Source organism: Anguilla rostrata, chromosome 16 (genome assembly GCF_018555375.3).
Source record: "Anguilla rostrata isolate EN2019 chromosome 16, ASM1855537v3, whole genome shotgun sequence".
In the NCBI taxonomy this organism is placed as follows: domain Eukaryota; kingdom Metazoa; phylum Chordata; class Actinopteri; order Anguilliformes; family Anguillidae; genus Anguilla; species Anguilla rostrata.
In genome coordinates this window covers 15,996,188-16,016,009 of record NC_057948.1, presented here as the reverse complement: position 1 = coordinate 16,016,009, position 19,822 = coordinate 15,996,188, and the positions used below count along the sequence as shown (strand labels likewise).

Here is a 19,822-nt window from a genome sequence, read left to right as displayed (position 1 = left end):
GAGAGCTTCTGCCTCTGTGTCTTTTATCTCCTGTCCTGCAAAGCGTGGCCTGCCCTGTCCCTTTAAAAGGTCCCCTCTGCTGTAGGGGAGGGGGAATGTCCCCCACCAGCCTGGCCTAGGGGGCAGGGGGGCCCCCGGGCGGGCAGGCAGGCAGGCAGACGGGCAGGCGGCAGTAGCATGACAGCTGTTGGGAGCTCAATGGCCCCTTTGTTCTCCCTGTACAGACGCTTGTGACAGCAGCAGGTGCCCGTTGGATGAGGCACCAGCCGCCACCAGCAGTCACACCTGGTCAGAGAGAGCATCAGACAACCGTTGCTGAAATCACCTGAACGGCCAGGCAATAGACTAGTAAGTTGCAAGGCAAGAAAATCCTCATAAATATTGAGCATCAAGAGTACTCTGCATTCATTTTCATATTTTGAAATATGGTACTGGTATCAAACTTCTGTAAATTTTAGTCAGGTTAAACTTGTAAAAAATGCATTATGTGTGTTTGTCAGAGAGAATGAGAGCGAATGTGTCTGCGCATACTAATTTGTGCTCCCTGGAAAAAAAAATTCAATAGATTGTTATTCAGGCCTTTACTTGGCTTTCTTCATCAAAGACTTCCTACTGGACAGTGGCAAAAGGGTGCTAATGGATCAACGGCCCTTCATTTTATAATAATACCGCATAATGGCATCACACAAACACCTAAAAATATAAATGACAGAATATTCTCTGAGGATGAAAATAAACCACCGTATTTCCCATCTTGATGTGGAACACTTATGTGTGTTGAATATGTGTGTACAGTGTTACATGGCAGCTATTCCTTCTCAATCAATGCTTAAAAAGTATATGCTTCATTTGCGTAGTTAGAAATTCTAAATTCATAGGATGGTTATGTTCTGTCACTGTGTACTGAAATAGCTCTTGTAACTGCATATTAGAATTACCTCCTGCTGGGACCCTCCTCTTAGTGTGACTGCCCATATGTCCAACTGAGTCTGTGATAATGAGTCTAGGACAGTGACTGAGGACTCGTGATTAAGTGCTGCAGTAGTGAAATGCCAAAATCCTATTCTCCCTTTCCAAATCTGAGTTTATTGACACCTGCTCCTTTCTCATCAACATGAAATATCTTCAAATTCAATTCATGATAATATTAAGAATCAGCCAAATCAGATAGCTCTTTGTTCAAATCAAAGCTGCATGTAGGTAAAAAGAAATAAGGTGCAAGTGCACCACTTCCTCCTAAGAAAACACTTACTAGTAACAGCATGATTCTTGAGTCTCCAATTGGCCTACTGCATGTCTTTGGACCATGGGCGGAATTCCAGAAACAGGGACAAGATGCAAACTCCATGCAGAAATGCTCTCAGTTGGGATTCAAACTCAGTACCTACTTGCTGTGTGGGAATAGCTCTATTTACAGCAACGTCTTGCTGTCCAAGATACAATCAAAATAGGATGAAAATAAGAATATAATATGAAACAATAGTGTACTTCTGTATTTCCGTTTAGCATGTGAATTATTATTATCATTATGAATGATAATAATCATAATAATAATATTCATTATATTTACAATAATAGTAATATCAAGAATAAGAAGAAGAAGATGGCCGCCCTATTTTCCAGTATATATCAACAGAGTGAAATTGAATAGACAGGAAAAATTGTGAAAGGACTTCCTCTTATGAGCAAGGAGTACTTTTTAATATAGCAGTCGATAGAGGGCTCCCTTTCTGGCTGTCATTGAGGTTGTTGTCAGATGCCCCAAGTCACCCTGACCACGTGGCTACAAGACAACGTGACTGTGTTTACACACGTGACTGCTAGGGACACTCCTTCTAACCCTTTCCACGCCTTCTGAGGAAGTAGAAGGCGTGCTCATCAAATGAGACGCGCCCAATGAACTGTGTACGCGCCTGTTTCTTGACTGTCCCGGAATCACAGAAGTTATGGTGTTTATGTAACTTACTACTGACGTGATTCGTGAGTTTCGCGGTTGAGTAATATAATAGGTTTATCGACGCGCTTAAAATAGGTTACGCCTTCCACAAAACTTGTAAGAGGCGACAGTGAAAGGGCTCGCGTAGGACACGGGCTTCCAATGTGAAAATATGAAATCCATGCAAAAACTCTGATAAAGTTAAAAACTGTTAATTGAATAGGCCTACATTACTGTTTTATACAATGTTGGTAACCGATTAGTTCGTTGTTACCAGCATAATGGAGATGTTTTAATTGCACTACGTGATATCATACGGATATGTTTAAAGCAGGCATCAAGCTTTGAAATATACAGGAGCGTCAGTAACTGAGTATAAACAGTCAGTCGGTATTAATCTGTCTAGCAGAAATGAAGATTTGCTGATTTTAACGGGACATGCACTGAAGAGCAGTTTAATAAATTTCCATCATTTAGCCAACATTAGTGTCTTGTGTATTTGTATTTTAAATGTAGCTATCAAAAAGTAGCCTTTCAGAAATAAACATGCACAACTGTAGCAACAGTAACAATTGCTTGAAGTTTTCAAACAAGTATTTGGCCTGCTTTGTAAGACTGGGGGGGGGGGGGGGGGGGTGTAACTCTTATACCCCCCCACCAAAATGTATAAAAGTAGGCTACCCTTAAATAAAAGTCAAGGATGTGCTTTTTAACCACATGTGAAATGATGAATTACAATTCTAGAATTGTGAAATCCACAGCCAAATCCAGAAAAAATTTATTTTTCCCAAAAATTATGGAGGGCACTGTATATTTACATAGCTGCTCTTCCAAATAGCTAATCATGTCGTAACTGCAACTCAATATATAAAACATGCAGTCGTGGGGAAGAGATTTAGTTTTTGTTACACCAAACATGAGAATGGGTGATCTAAGCCTGATCTAAGCCACTTCGACCACGATATGATTATTGGTGTCAGACGTGGTGGTTCCAGCATCTCAGAAACGGCTGCCCTCTGGGCTTTTCATGCACTCAGAGAATTTTACAGAGAATGGTGTGATAAACACAAAACATCCAGTGAGTAACAGTGCTGTGGGTGAATACGCCTTGTTAATGAAAGGTCAGAGGAGAATGGGTAGACTCGTTCAAGCTAACAGAAATGCCACAGATGCCCAAATAACGGCTGTTCACAACAGTGGTCTGCAGAAGGGCATCTCTAAACACACAACAAATGGAATCTTGATGTGGATGGGCTACAGCAGCAGACCATGCTGGGTTTCACTCCTGTCAAGAACAGGAAGATGTGGCTACAGGGGGCCCATGATCGAACCTGGGTGATTTAATGTTGGAGAAAAGTCACCTGGTCTGACGAGTCTTGATTTCTGTTACAGCGTGCAGATGTTAGGGTCAGAATTTGGCGTAAACAGCGCAAATCCATCCTGCTTTGTGTTGACTGAGCAAGCTGGTCGTGGTGGTGTAATGGTGAGGGGGATGTATTCTTGGCACACATTAGGCCCCTTAATACCAACTAAGCATCATTTGCATGCAACAGCAAACCTAAGCATTGTTGCTGACCATGTGCATCCCTTTATGGCCACAGCCTTTTAAAGTGGATACTTACAGCAGGATAATGTGCCGTGTCTCAAAGCATACATCATCCCGAGCTGGTTCCACAATGATGACAGTGACTTAACTTTACTCCAGTGGCCTGCACAGTACCCCCAGATCTCAATCCAATGGAGCACCTTTGGAAAGAGGTGGAACAGGAGGTTTGTAGCATGAATGTGTGGCTGAAAGATCTTCAAGAACTTTGCTCCGTGAATATTAAAAACTGCCACTGTATAACTTAAATGTCAAGTGTTTCCAGTGAAACATATGTCAATACCATTAGTATTTGTTAGTATTTCTTTTTTACTGTAAGTTTTAAAATAAATAAATAAATGTTTTAAATACTTTTTACATGTTTTACATACTAAATTGAATACATTAGCCTATGCAACAATTCCTGTCAAGGTAGCCTACGTTCTAACGCACTGACAGTATTAGTGCTAGGCCTAATAAGTGCATTGCATGCAAAATAAATTAGGCAATAAGTAGATGCATTTTTAATAATAAGATATAAATAGATAATAAAATAGAATAAGATAATAATAAGATAGAATAACTACAATTCAGGTCATTCACTTTAGTCTGTTTTCATTTAATAGAGCTGTGGCACGAAGATTTCTACAGTCTGTGGCACAAACTTGTTTGAAAGCAACTGTAGCCTACAGTTGAGTCGTGATTCGGACCGTTTACCCAGGGTACACCAGGAAAGAGAGAGGGGAAAATGGCGCTGTTGAGGCGGCACTGAGATCTGAGGGAAGCAAGCCGGTTTGTTGAATCTGAAATAGCGGGCAAAATGCCTCGCTGCCAAATTCCTGGATGACCAACTATCGCAGCAAAAGGAGTCCATCGTCCTTCGGAATTAATTTGACTGAGTTTATGACAGTTCTTATGGACTCACAAAGGAGTTTAATCAGCGATGAACCCACACATTTAAGAGACAAGATTTAATTAAAAAACGAAGGGTAGCTTCTACAGTCTCCTGATTTCAAGAGGAACATTAAAAGGTAACTTTTAAAGATTAAAATTCTGGATTTTAATGTAATTTATTGTGAGCATACATGTAGCCAATAGCCTTAAGTGACCTCAGACGGCGCTGTGATCATTTTTGTTTTCGTTCGATCGCTTGTTTGTTTGTCCACTTGTTTGTTTGTTTCTCACTGTGTATTGCGTGCTAAATGCGGATAGTTTTACTGGTTGTAACTTTAAGTTGGCAACATTATCTTACCATGTCTAAATATTAATGTAGCCTAGTGCGTTCGATTTGCTGTAGGACCAGATAACGGAAAGTTTTAGGCTATTTCTACACCTAGTTCGTTTGCTAAAGTCCGCGCCAGAGTTCGACTAGTTTTTACGTACTGTATACTCTTCATTTAGTTCGCCTAACGTTACAGGAAAAATGATGTGTTTCGAAAGCACTCATGGCTGAATTACCAGCAGCACATATTGGTACAACGCAAGCACATAGCGTCGTTGTCCGTCCTGGAAACTTCGGGATGTGAATAGTAGGATTTAATGGTTTTTTTTTTTTTTTTTTTTTTTTTTACATGTACGTGCTGCTAGAAACATTGCGATGGTTGCCTTCGTTCAGAATCGTGATTAGATTAGTTCCAAATACGATCAGTCCGGTAAATGTCCCAGTTTTATCGGCCATGGTATGCACTTAAAGCCAAGAAGGGGCGGGAACCATTGGCATTCATGACATTACATTACAGGCATTTAGCAGCAATTATCCAGAGCGACTTGAACAACTTTTTACATAGCATTTTGCATTGTTTCCACTTATACAGCTGGATATATACTGAAGCAATGCAGATTAAGTACGTTGCTCAAGGGTACAACGGCAATGTCCTAGCGGGGACACTTAACCTGTGACCTTTAGGTTACAAGACCAACCCCTTACCCAGTACACTAGTGTACACTGCCGCCGCTAATGCACTAATCTATTATTTTTTAAATGTGGCATTGTCCGCCGGTTTAATCGAATCTCCTCTCGATCAACTTTTGACGAAATATGATAAATGTATCTGTAATTGTTTGCGTTTTCTCCAACTGCTGCTTTGTGCAGTTGTCAGCCCAAATTTCTTGAAGTCACTTGTTCTCCTCTTCGCTCCAAGTAAACCCGTTTTCAGTATTCTCTTTACCCACAATTCACAGCCTACACTTTTCATAATTGGTCCTTATAACATTTTTGGATTGGACCATCATAGAATTGTGTTTCACTTGTAATAGGACGAGTACACCGTTTTCAGCCAACAAAGGTTCGTTTGTTTAGTGCGCACCCGAGCACGGGTGGAGGTTTCACACCTGTCAAAACGAACAGAACTTAGAAAAAAGTTAGATTGGTCCGCAACAAACGAGGTAGGTGTGAACGCAAATCGTTGGTCTCCATCCACTTCATTCTGAGCGCGATGTGGGTCATTTCTGATGTGAAAACAGTTTTCGAACTAAGTCTGAACCAAAAATATACGTGCGCAATATGTAGTTCCAGCGGTGTTTGATTGTTATTCTGACAAATTACAGAAAAAAGAGTGCAGTTTACAGCTTGGTAGCTACACATGAGCTAGCAAGTTAATGTGCAGCTCTGATGCTGCATTAGCGTTGTTATTGCCAGCCAGGGAAATAGATTCAGTTCTCATGGCATCTTCCAGCATCAATATACAATATAGCCTAATAGGGCTGGGCATTAGGGCAAAAAAATAATATCTCAATATTTGTACGCTTTATGGCGATATACGATACATATCTCAACATTAACACACTTGTCCCCTTAGAGGGAAGTGTCATTGCCAATCAATACAAAGTTATGCTGTGTGATCACCTTTATCCTATGATGAAATATTTCTGTCCTGATGGGAGTGGTCTTTTCCAGGATGACAATGCCCCCATCCACAGGGCACGTGCGGTCACTGAATGGTTTGATAAGTATGAAAATGATGTGAGTCATATGCTATGGCCTTCGCAGTCACCAGATCTCAACCCAGTTGAACACTTGTTGGAGATTTTGGACTGATGTGTTAGACATTGCTCCCACCACCATCATCAAATCACCAAATGAGGGAATATCTTTCGGAGGAATGGTGTTCCAACACATTGAAGCTATTCTTGCGGCTCGTGGTGGCCCAATAACTTACTAAGACACGTTATGTTTGTTTTTCCTTAAATTTTTCACCCGTCTGTCTGATTCAGACTTTTAAAGTACTATTATATGTGAATACGGTGTTTCATACAAATATAGACTAGTACACAATTTGGAAGGCAAACTATATGAGCTTTGTTAATTTGCCTGGAGGTTTCTGATTTTACGTTATTTTTGCTGGTGTGATAAGAGACAAAATAAATCAACATCGATTGTAGCCACAATGTGCCAAAGTAAAAACCAAGATCAGGCTACAGACCATCCACATAACCCCCCAAAGAACGATATGGTATTACCTAAATTAATTCAATTGCTGTTTTCAGTTTCACCTGGCATGGGAAACTTAGAACTTAGCTTATTTGATGCCTATGGGCAATTCCACCATTACTCATGTTACATTTACTGTGAGTTTCTGTGCTCTGGTACCTTCAGTTGTTCAAAAATTACTTCTAAGGAGGAACTGGACTTGTGGAGGTCCACATTTTTTTTTCTGAGGTCTTTGCTGAGTTGCTTGGATTTTCCCGTGGTATCAAGGGCAAAAAGACAGTGGCTCTAAAGGTAGGCCCTTAAATACAGCCACAGGTGCCTAGAAACTTGCAATACATTAAATGGCCAGATGAACCTTTTATTCTCAGTTATCCTCTAAGGCTACGTTTACACTGCAGGTCTTGATGCCCAGTTGCCAATATACAATTTTTTTGGCTGCCTGTTACTATTTCCTTTTAAAAGTAACCCATATCCGATACTGTTTACATGGTTTATAGTTCAAATAACCCACATGCATAAACAAGGGTTTGGTTACCGATATGAAAGTAAATGACCACACCGCCATGGCTATATCGCCATTTACGACGGACTCAGAGACAGAAATAATAATTCAAGCTATTGCTTTTCAAAACATCTTAGGTCCGCAAGGAAAATCCCCTGTATTTTGGCCTCTACCGACTCTTCGCCGGATCGGGGGAGTCATGGTGACACACGAGAAGTTTTCAGATGGAGAGTCATCCCCATGACTTGGAAGTGATGGTAGAGCCACATGGTGCCATCCATTATTCATTAACACTTTGCCCTTCATGGTTATAAATGGCTGTGAAAATATTCAACTTATACATGTGGAAACAACATGGATAAGTGATGTTTCTACCAATTGGACTTATCCAACATAAAAAATATAGATTTCTGAAGACTTCAGGTTCTTCGGTTCATAATCTTGTATCTTTAAAATGTTCTAAATGAGTAGTACCTGGTTGTTCAGTATCATGCAAATACAGATAAATGGTAAATATAATGAGATAAATGCTATTAAGGATCAGATGGCAAAAAGGCGCATCCAAACAAGACAAACGCAAAGCAACAACCATGGGACGTATAGGCCCCCTCCCATTTATTTCCTTTAAAAAAATAAAAAATAAAAGAATAATTGCGTCACAGGACGTTTGCCTTTCATTAGAAGTTGATACGCAGTGTATCCCACTTTCTGATAGGTGCTACTCTACAACCACTTGGGGAGGAAGGTGCATGCATAAGCTTTTATTGCCACTCTGAGACTTTGCAAGGTTTTAAGATATGATTTCAGCATAAATGTCACATTCAAGATGGTCTGTTTATTTTCAAGATGGTCACTTGGTCATAGTAGGGATTAGCCTACTTGGCTGTGTGGTAAACATGAGTAATCATGAGCTCCATTCTCATGGTATTTGTTATGATGCACCCTTGATAAGTGTTGCTGTAGTGGTTCATTTTGTAGTACTTGTTGCTGCCTAGGCCCATTTGAACTAGAAATGTTAATTTCTGATATTAATGTTTCATTAATAATTCAGTCACTACCTAATACATAGATTGTTGACTTGTTTGTACTGTCTAGACTGTTTATATTTATTGTATTGTGTGTGATGACTGAATAAAAAATACTACTACTACAACTATTAAGCTCTTATAGTAGGCTATTCTGCACAACAATATATCACTATAAGTAGCCTAGCTAAATCTGACATTAGCTGAAACTGCGATGACTCTTTCAAATGAAGTGCAATGAAGAAGCGAGCATTGTGCAGTGAGGTTATTTTTTGTTTTCGAACTTGAACATTCTGAATGTTTTTTTTTTCTCTCTGTCAGTTTTAAATTAAAATACTGGTGGCAACTCATGAATTACAAGTGAGTTTTCACATAGATTGCTGGTGAAATTACTGTGCATCCTGGTCAAGTTGCCATGTTAGCGAGTTTACAAAATGGGGCAGGATGACTTAAGGTTTTGTTCGATGTTTACATATAGTCTACATCTAATTGCATTCAGTGTTTTTCATAAACCAGCTAGGAAGCCATTTGTTTGTATTGACTGATCTTGAATAGCTGCATCTGGCTTTGATTTGAAATTTATTAAATTGGGCTGTGTGTGGTGGCTTTTGCTGTACCTAGTAGCTAGGTCGCATTAACTCAGAATATTGTATTTTTCACACTCAGAAAAATAGTAGCCTATATGCTAATCAGCTGAACTGAATCTCCATTATATTAGATTCCTGTATTGTGCTAATCTACTAATGTTACTTCCTATTACTAACTGCAAAACAGAGGCCTTTTTTGTAGATGGGTGCTGCTCTCATTTGTTTCTTGACTTGTATGTCTAATGTTAACAAGGGATGTAAATTAACTGCTAGCTAACTCTGCACTGTCCCTGTAAAAATAAACAATCAAATAAATAATAAATAAAATAAAGTATGACAGCTAGCGCTGTGCATGTTTGGCACTATCATCTTACGGTTTCTTACTCATACCTATTCCTATACGATATGACTGTAAGAAATCCCTCAGATACATCAAACGATGCGTCATGAAAGCAAGAAACCAAATCTTATCCTGTCGAGGTCACCTACTGAAACCCCTCTGCAAACCAAACAGCGGAAGTATCTGAGTGGCAAAGGAGCGTAGTCTTGCGCGGTGCTACTGGAACGGGATTCATTTCATATTATCTCTGTAACCTTTCCTCTGTGCAATCTGTTATGCATAGACGGAGGAGACTGCTGGCCACCAATACTGTGGCTTTATACAAATCACTATCTAACTTTGTAGATGTGGGCATGTCTTTAGCTTGTGTAGCCTGGGTAAATACAATTGTGTTTCCTGCTATGACACTAGTGTATTGGCGAGTGACTATGGGGTGCAGATATTCTAAGTTTTTTGTGGATGCTAGGACATTAAAACTGCTAAGTGAGCAGTGGTAAGTCAAAGGGGAATGCCAGGTTAAAATGAGTGCCGCAGTTTATTGTTCAGAGTGTCTAGTAGCCTAATACAATGGTGCAAAATGTGAGTGGTGAAATGGCTATCCGTGTAAATGGCTTATACGCGCAGGAGACCATGTTGACGAGTCTCCCTGAACCACTGCACGTTTCCCCTTCTATACAAGACGATCAAAGCAAAACACCAAGTTATCAAATAAAGACACAATCGTGGCAAAACAGTGCATCAATGATTGTGCATGCACTACCTCTGTAAGCATAACACACTGGGTTAACCTTTGTATCTGGCTGGGTGCTGACCCATAGGTGTCAAGATCTTTAGTCAGCACCCCACCACCAAAGACACCAACTTGTCCCCCATGACATCAGTTTCCCAACAATACAAAACATGATTACATTGTATTATGGAGGACCTAAAGTTCACGTAATGCTGATCCAACCGGATGTTTTGCAACTAAGCACTGTCTCTTCATCACAATTGCTGACTCCCTGTCAGCACAGTACACAGTCTGTTTTACTTTGAGGGTTTGATAAGAGGCAGACTTCTGTGAACTGCACTACATGACCAAAAGTATCTGGACACCCCTTGGTCTCGGGCTGCCACGTACAATCACATTCTAGACAATTCTGTGCATCCCCAACAGCTTGGGGAAGGCTCTGTTCCTGTTTCAGCGTGACAATGGACCCGGGCACATGGCGAGGTCCATATACAAATGGTCTTGTCGAGAACGGTGTGGAAGACCTTGACTGCCCTGCACAGATCCCTGACCTCAATCTCATCCAGCACCTTTGGTGTCAGTTGGAATGCCAACTGCGAGCCAGGCCTAATCACCCAATCAGTGCCTGACCTCACTAATGTTCTTCTGGCTGAATGGAAGCAAATCCCTGCAGCAATGCTCCAACATCTAGTATAAAGCCTTTCCTGAAGAGTGGAGGTTGCTATTGCTGCAAAGGGTGGACCAACTCCTTATTAATGTCTGTCATTTTGGATGAGATGTTGAATGTTCGGTGTCCATGTACTTTTGGCCATGTAGTGAATCTGAGGCTTAAAAGCTTTAAAAATAAAAGCTGCTGCTCTGTAATTTATTATGCACTATACTTTTGGATTTGTATCCTTATTGGCTGGTAATATCTTAATGTGAACTTATCATTATCAGTGCAGTGCTACGATTATGGTCGATATGGTGGCCAGATAGGTTGATGTGATGTCTGTGCCAGAGGCTACGCATTTGTGCCATAGTGCTGTAAATTCAGTGGAAAATGCCGTGCTCAAAAAGTAGCCTAATCACAGTTAACTGAATTTCTTATTTGATTATTATTTTGTTGTTATTTGTCTCTGCTCATCTACTTCTTCCATGAATATGGAAAATTGGCTGCAGTTTATGTGTGCTATAATGTAAAACAGCGGTACTGGCATCAGTATCAGCCAGTGTGGCCAGTCAACTACTGGTTATTGAAGTCTTAATTATTATTTGTAAATTGTTTTGATTTGCTAAATAACCATACGATTGCCATTGCGGTTTTTGATTGAAATGCAATCAATTTAATTTCAGTGAGGAAGTGCATTTCTCTTTTTAAGACTTGCTTTCATTTGGACTCCATAAATTGGAGCTGCATGAGAATTGACAGTCTCTTTGTTTTCTCTTAATCCTCATTCAGCCTCTGCCATCTGAGCCTCAGCACTTTACTTCACGGGCAGGCGGGAGTTTCAGAAACTTGTGGGCCCTGGGTGGTGGTGGGACAGCGTTTGGGGTCCTCATAACGTCCTAGAAAACAGAGCGTGCTGTTAAAATGGGGTGTAGCCCATTGATGGCTTCACTCCCCGATGGTGAGCTGCTCTTCATTGCGCATTCTTGTTTATGGTTTCTCATAACCCTGCTATTCCCATCTGGGATGCATTAGTACTTGTAAACAACAAGCCGCTACAGAACATATATAAGCTTTGATGTCATTGACTTTGCTTTTTTTCAATTTCTTTTAAATATTTAATCAAGTGTTTACATAATTATTATATAAAGCCATTATGATTACGATTTTAAATTGAACGTGCCCACCCCCCCCAAAAGAAAAAACAACAACAAAAAAGGCTGTTTTTTTGTAACATTGCATATGTAAAATATTATTCAACCAACATGAAGTTATTGTTATTGTACCTTTGATCTGAATATTTGTCACTGTGTATCAGTTACATTGACTGACTATAGGAACTCAACTGATAAAGTATAAGTAACATTTTTCCCAGGGAATTGCCTGGGAAAAGTTTTTTTTGGGTTTGCCTCCCTCTGTTGACTCAAGTATGCAAGTGCACCCATAGCTGCAACCAGCAGGCAGGCAGTTCTCCTCACCCACCATTGGGTTGCCTGTATGGTACCTCTCACTAAGTGGCTTTGGGCATCAAGTCTATAAGATATTTTGGGACTGAAAATTTTTACACTTTGTTGTTTTGACAAAATAGCCCAGAGCTATGGTTTTAGGCTCTCTGTGATTATTTATATATATTTTTCTTTTAAGGGGATTTAGGCAAGTTTAAATGGCAACTTGCATTCCACAACTGATTTTGTGCTGATATGATATGGGCTATTAATTCTTGATTTGCCTAAGGAAAGGCTATACGATGTAACCTAGGCTTGCTTCTCCCTGCATGATGATGTGGAGGGGATATTTCTCTGTGGCCGGCTCTCTGATGCCAGTCTTCATGGTGAGGAGTGGGCCAAAAAGAGCAGCCGGTCGTTCTGGCTAGAAACCTGTGACTCCATTAGCAGCTTACTGTGGCCATGGGTGGCCACCGACGGAGACAGAGGGAGCGGTGGGGTGAGGCTAACCAGAGCTCCTCAGGGACTGGCAAAACGTGTTTTGGTGGAAGGAAGATGGTGAAGGTGGCACAGAATGCAGTGCGTTTTATAAGTGTGCAGATGCTACCCTCTTGTGGTTTGTCACGCTAATTACACAGGACTAAATCAAGTTTCAGTCACATAGCCACCTCTCTCTGTCCTCTCACAGTGGCTTCGAAGTGGGTTCTGCAGTAGTCATCTAGTATTTCATCTATTATGTGAGAAAATATGGAAGTAAATCTTTATTTGCTTATAAATTATTCATGCATGTCTTGCTGTAGCACGTAGAAGGCTCATTTTATTTGCCCTATAATACTAAAATAGCTTATTATTTATTTGTTTTCTTATGTTAATTACTGAGCAAAGGCTGTGCTGTTTTCCGCCTGATCAATATTAAATTCTGCTTTAAAAAGATAAATAAATAAAAGTTTTGTGGAAAAAGAAATTCTTTGCAATAAACTGTGGACTGTTTTCTTGATATCTCACAATTCTAACAACCTGTAAGCACACTCAGAAAAGAGGGAAATAAAACAAAGAATTTGAATCCTTTTGGAAGCCACACTTATTTTAATCAATTTATTCAGATCCCTTCAGAGTTGTATTTTATATGACAAATACACAACCAGTACGCTTAAATATTTAGTAGTTTCTATAGATAGGCCTATGTGTCTTCAGCCTTTGTTTGTGTAAAACATTTGGAGCCTTTTTTGCCCAAATAAATGAGGAGTCGATCATTTAGTGGGTTAATATGTGAAAAATGCATATTAAACCTGTAAATGAGAAAAGAGAGGGGCCTAAGAAGAGAAAAGAGGGCTCTGTTCCTTTAAGGCTTTGTTTTTGGTAGGACCGCATGTCAAACACAAGGGCCGTTTCCTGTCAATTCTGTTTCACATATCCCTCGTTCCTTTCTATTGTAATTCCTTTAATTAAAGTGATTTTATTCACAGGCACACAGCTGGCATCGGCTACTTTCCATTAGGCATCTGAGTGGCCGCCTCATTGGTGGGAGGACCCGCTCTGGGGCTGCTTCCAAGGGAGCACAATACTATTTTCATATCCCCTCTGAGTTTGTTGTGTGTTTTGAATTTATTAATCATTGATTTTAATGCATGCCTCTTGACAGTGACAGCTACCCGTACGTTAATTAATTCCTGCGTCCCTGTTTTACAAAATGGCATTTAGAAACAATGTGAGGTTGGACTGGGTTTCTGTTGACCTATAAAGAATTGTACAGAATACAAAATATCAAAATTTGGTTCATGTCTTCTTCAGTAGATGTAATACGTACATATGTGTAGGCTGTTTGTATTTCATGGAGTAGACGGTTCTAAATCTGTCTGTAAACACAGAAGTTGCATACACCCTTTGAATTTGGTGATATTTTTGGGTGGGTCATTAAATGCTAAAGAGATTCTTTTGTTAGAAATATGGTAGTCCTTCAGCCTTCCATAAAGCAGCACCGAACCGAGTTTGTAATATTATTCATAAAATGATGCAGTTTGAAAAATGCTGGTATTTAGTCAAGAACGAAGGTACAGTTCTGTGAAGAATAGGTAGACCTTCTGTTTATCCTTTGAGGTCTTAAAGAATTTAACTTCCCTTGCAGTACGTTAAGAATTGCTTTCATTAAACTGTTGAAAAAGATTAAATCTCATATTAAACATATGGTTGTGGGATGCGAATGGGTTTAGGATTTGAATGCATTTATATGAGTATCTTTTTATTTATTTAAATAAAATCATTATTCTCCTTCCTTTAAAATGACTGCCTGGTCTGTGCAGTACAAAAGATAAAAGCTTGCACATAATCCTTATTGACAGAAGGGATGCATATTCCTAAGTCTCAGCACCTTGGCCCATGAATGCACCTCATCCTTATTCCGATAGTGTTTCTTAAAGCTAAAGATTTCCTGACAGATTGCTTTCACGAGATTGATTAGCACATGTTGTTAGTAAGCGAACTTTCTAACGTGAGAGAGCCAGCCACAGCTTAGCACATGCCTGGAAAAAAAAAAAAATCATCCAAAAAATGAAGACCCATAGAGCCATGATCACACCCTTATAGAGTTTAGCCCAATCTGCGTGTGGATTGTGCACAATACCCGAAAATATGCTGACGGCATCAAAGATAAAGGTGACATTCCATGTTCTGGTTTTAACAAAATCCTGACTCCAAGTATTACACTCAGGGAGGTAGCAGATCTTAAAACCTGGGCTTTCAGTGGGGTAGAGGAGGAGTCAGTGGTTAGGGTTTCTGGTCTTTATGTTTTCATGATGGAAGTAATCCATCCAGTATTTCATGGTAAATTTACAAATGCGTTTTTTGTTATGTTGTGCGAGTATTAGAAACACAGGCTAGTTTCTGAATTAAAGGCAGACATTGTGATGTTTGTGGTATTTAGCTGATCAATAGGAACTGGCCTCCTTTTTTATAGCGATTAAATAAAAATGTTCTACAATATTAAAACTGTTGTAGCTCTGAAGTTGAGAGATTCCCTCACCATACCTATGAATCTTGAAGCCCACGAGCTGTTACTCCTCTGAAACGGAAGGAGAACGGAAGATTAATCGATAAGTGCCGATCGTTCAGTGCCCTGTGCTGACACTCATTGTCTTTATCAGGGCTCGCATGCTGGGCGAAGCAAGTTGCCATGGCATCCGTACACTGACGATGGCACTTCAGCCCCTTGCTTAATGACTTTGCGAAGGATACCGAGCAGGATTTCTCATTTTGTCGTGACACAGGGTATAAATACTGCGCAGAGCGTCCGATTCCTCTCTCAATTTTAAGTCATCTCGGCTCTATTCGTTCACAGCGCTCTTTTGGACAGGTTTTCAGTGAAAGCACTTTGAAAGGAAAACAAATTCACTCATTTGTGCTCCCTTTTTGTGTCGGTCATTACTTGAAACCATCCACTTTTCTGTCAGTTGTGTGCCGTGTGAAGGATTATTGCTCATTTAAATAGCTGCCATTGATTTGGCAAAAAGAGAACTCGGTGCCATTGTGCCAACAGGAAATCCCAATTTAGAATTTTTAACAAAAAAAGTCAAGCTTTCATTCAGTACATAATCCTAGATATTCCATGAAATCAGAGGTGTCTCTTTACAATGGCCTGTTTAAATCAATACGATGTTTTTAGACAAAGGTGATGCCTCCAGCTCTGAACACATGGAGAAATATTTGTGCTGAGATTATTTTGCCAGGGAACAGTTGGCACCTTCATATTGTGTGTGTGTGTGTGTGTGTGCGCTCGCACGCGCGCGCGTGCGTGCTTGTGTGGATGTGTGCGTGCAGTGTTTGGGTTTTTCTTGTTTGAAAAATAAGTATGTATGATGCATTTCTTCCAATATTGCTGTATTTTGTAAGACAGACTTACCGGAGGTTAACTCCTCCTTAGTTAAACATACCACATTTCCACCGCTTGTTAATTAGTTCAGCGTAATTACAAATTATTTATTTTTTTGTGCAACGGTTAAAGCGGGCATGTCTAATTGCACATGACTTTGAAATGCTGATGTACAACACAATGGCATCACATTTTCTTTTTAAATATGTAATGAACTGCTTGAGACATTAGTGACTGGTATTGATCCCGGATCCAGGCATAGCTGTCTGGGAGAACGCAGCCCGTTCGATCAGCTCTGACCTATTGTTCCTCCGATAAAAACCGAGGAGAGGAATCATAATTGGGGGAGGGGAGGAGGGTGTCCTTTCTTCTTTTTTTTTATGTTGACTCGGAAGGCTCGGAGCACACTGCCAATCACTCATCACTGCAGCTCAGAGTGTGCGGAAGAATCCCATCGTAGAAAAACTTCTTTGGTTTGCCTTTGAAAAGCCTGGATTGCCTTGACTGGGTTTCCCTCAGAGCTCTGTGATCCAGCCCTGGGATCAGAGTTGAAGCTTTCTGTGTGTTTGGTTGTTTGGGAATAAAATCTGTTAAAAACCATTCATTAAAATAAATATTTGTTTTTTAATCAGTAAGATTATCTTTTTTGCGCCTTGTGTGCAGGGTAAGCGTAACTGTAACACTGTCATGCAGTGCCACATAGCCTACACTACGTCAGATGTGGAAAGAAAACCAGTTTCCTCTGATTTCAACAAGTATATCCTTAAAGTCAGTCACAGTTCAGTAAATGTAGAGAAGTTTATGTTCCTGCTTGTTGCCAAATTCATCTTGCACTAAATCTCCATGAGCTTATCAGAGATTTTAAAATTAAATGGATAATGTAAAACAAACAAACATGCTAGCAAACAAAAAATGCTAGAAAGGCAATGGTTTAAAGGCAAAATTGATGACCTAAATTGTTAAATCATGAAAGTATTAACCTCACTGTGGACTTGTAGTTTTTTCAGTCACATTTGTTTGTGTGTAATAAGTGGTCAAATATCATACCAATATCACTAAATATTTCTTATTTCCTGTGTTTCAGGTCCATTTCGTTTCAGTCCTGCTTTGATCCACGCTTTCGTGTCCATTCTTCCATTTAGTGGGCATATCATGATTTTCTCTCATTATTTATGTATGTATTTTAAATGTGTCCACGCGTGGCACCTCAGGCCATATTCCTGGAACCATAGTGTCATGCGCTGTAAATGTTAATGCTCTGAAATACGCCTGTCATACGCCACATAGGTGAGTCTAATTTGAAGTAGTGGAAATTTCCATTCGAACGGTGCATCATTCTCTCTGTCTGTTGGAAACTTGACATTATCTGTAGACAGATGCCATCCCTCCGTATGAGATTGTAGTCAACGACAAAGATATAAAGCACTTCATTTTAGGGAATTGGAGAATAGATCTTTCTCTGCAGTCTGGGCTAATCCTGATTTATTGCTTTGTGTACATGCAGAACACAACCAGGGTTGGGATCCCTACTCTCCTTAACTTCCAGGAACTTTGCTTTATTGCTGTTTCCTGTTCGATGATCCTGGAGAGGAGCAGAAATATGGCCGGCTTGTCTGTCCTACCATGATTTCTGTCTCAGGCTAACCTTTTGTTCCCCAAAAAGAGTACTGTGAAAACTAGCGATGCAAGGCCTTTGTGTGTTAGCAAGTCATCATTTGACTTTGTCTAATGTCTGTGTAGGCATTGTGCACCCCACAACGGTACCAGACAATAAGTCGCTTTTCAGCGTGGAACCCTTTTATAAGAATTTGCTAGAAAAGCTAGTTACCGTAGGAATGTCTGGCATTTCCTCAAGGTGATTGAGGGCTTTCAAAGGTGTCGGTTTGTGTTGCGCACATCCTGTCAGTAAAACCGAGCAAATAAGTGTTATTTTCGGTATGAGGATGACAGGTGGTCAGTGGCTATGAAGGGCAGATCCAAAGCTGCTGAGTGAGATCTGATTGGCTCAAAGTGCTCATTCTCATTTATCCACTCGCAGGAAATGAGACAGAAAATGAACCTTATTTCCCGCTGACTTTTATCCTTGAGAATCCTTTAATCTTAAAATCAGGGTTCCCCCCCCCTCCCTAATGGAGTTTTGAACAATCCACTTCCTGGGTGTTACAAGGTATTGAAAGGTAAAATTAAATTAAACTAAAGAGCTTTGAAAAATGTAAGTGCTCATATTCTTTAAACGAACGAGATTGCTGTAAACCGACGCTAAATTTGTCTTTTGTCTGCTCTCACAAATGGATGGCATGCATATTAACTGGCGGATGACAAATTGTGCTTAACTTACAGAACGTAGTAAATTAGATGTTTCCCAGACAAAATCTTCCTTTGTGGGCTCCACACATTACTTACCTCCGTTTCAGCTGATGTAGAGTGTATAGTGTGCACTAATTGAGTGTGGCTCAGTCATTTTTGGAAATCTTATGTCTGTACTTGTCAGTCAACCCTAACAGGTTTCCATCCATTAAGATGCCCGTCCTGAAAACACTCAATCTATGGGAAAATACTGATTTTCAGAAATTAAGTAATGTTTTCTAAATGTCACTAATTGAGCAACATATATCTGATGTCCTGTGATGTCAATGTAGGGTAAACTGTCCGATAAGGCTGAGATGTTGAAGATATGTGCTTAAAAAAAAAAAATTTTTTTTTAAAGATCATAGAGGGAAAATGTAGTTCAGGGTTGGTAAGATAGGCAAATGATTCACATTATCCTACATTTCATTATAAAAGAAGCTGAGATTTTGCTATTTTTTCCTTCAAATGACAAGACTTGCAATATTTTTCTATGAAAAGAAATGCTTTGAATATACATACTATTAATAATTTATCCCAGACTTTATTCCCCTTTGAAAGTTATTATGCATAATTGATATTTTATATGGGTACAAGCCTTACATGAAAACTCTGTTTAGACAAAGAATCGTAGTGACATGTAGTTTGACAAGTCTGGGCAGGATTTTCATGTGTGGGTTGAAAATCATTGCCCTGTTTCACAATTTAATTGTGGTATTTGAAGATGGCGACTGGGCCCTTTATGTATTTTCTTATTTATGAATTGCCTTATTTTTATGTGCCCCTTGTACTGTACCAGTGTAATGCCGTCCTTGGATCGAGGGTTCAGTTGCCTTTTTTTTTAGCCTGAGAATCAAAGCTGTGATCAGCTGTTCAACACTGACCACCGGCCCATTGTTGGCCTAGCATCTGCCTAAAATGACTGCAGATCCTCAGATCAGTCTGTTCTGAATTGTCCATAAATATAGTTTATTTAAGATACACCAGCAGTCTTCTTTTTTTCCCTTCAGTTTTTTTTTCACACCAATTTGGACTGCCAAATCAGTTTGTAGGTCTGTTCCATCACTGCAGTCCTGTCCATCAGTTTGTGCACTGTGCCTCATAGCATGTGCAGTCTGCTGCAGGATTACAAACCGCTGCATGCTGACTGCAGGTGCCCCACAGCCAGCGCAGCCACTGTTAGGGATGAGGCGGGGGAATCCCTGCCAACTGGAGCCCTGCCTCCTTGGGCGACACTATGGCCGACTGCAGGTCTTCCTATAGGACTGCCAGCCACTGTCCGCTCTGTCGCAGCCCAGATCTGTTCCCCATCGCACCAACTGGATATGCTTCTTTACCCACCGGACATCGGTCATGGCTATCTGCTGTAAATATGCCCTCTGACA

At 40.1% G+C, this 19,822-nt stretch overlaps 1 long non-coding RNA gene across 1 annotated transcript in view; it reads left to right on the top strand.

Annotated features, from left to right (window-relative positions):
• Positions 1 to 4,223: 4,223 nt before the first annotated feature.
• Positions 4,224 to 19,822, top strand: part of LOC135241818 (uncharacterized) — a 31,317-nt gene continuing 15,718 nt past the window's right edge. The window contains exon 1 of the long non-coding RNA XR_010326124.1: positions 4,224 to 4,549. This is a non-coding gene — a long non-coding RNA (uncharacterized LOC135241818). The remainder of the gene's footprint in view (positions 4,550 to 19,822) is intronic.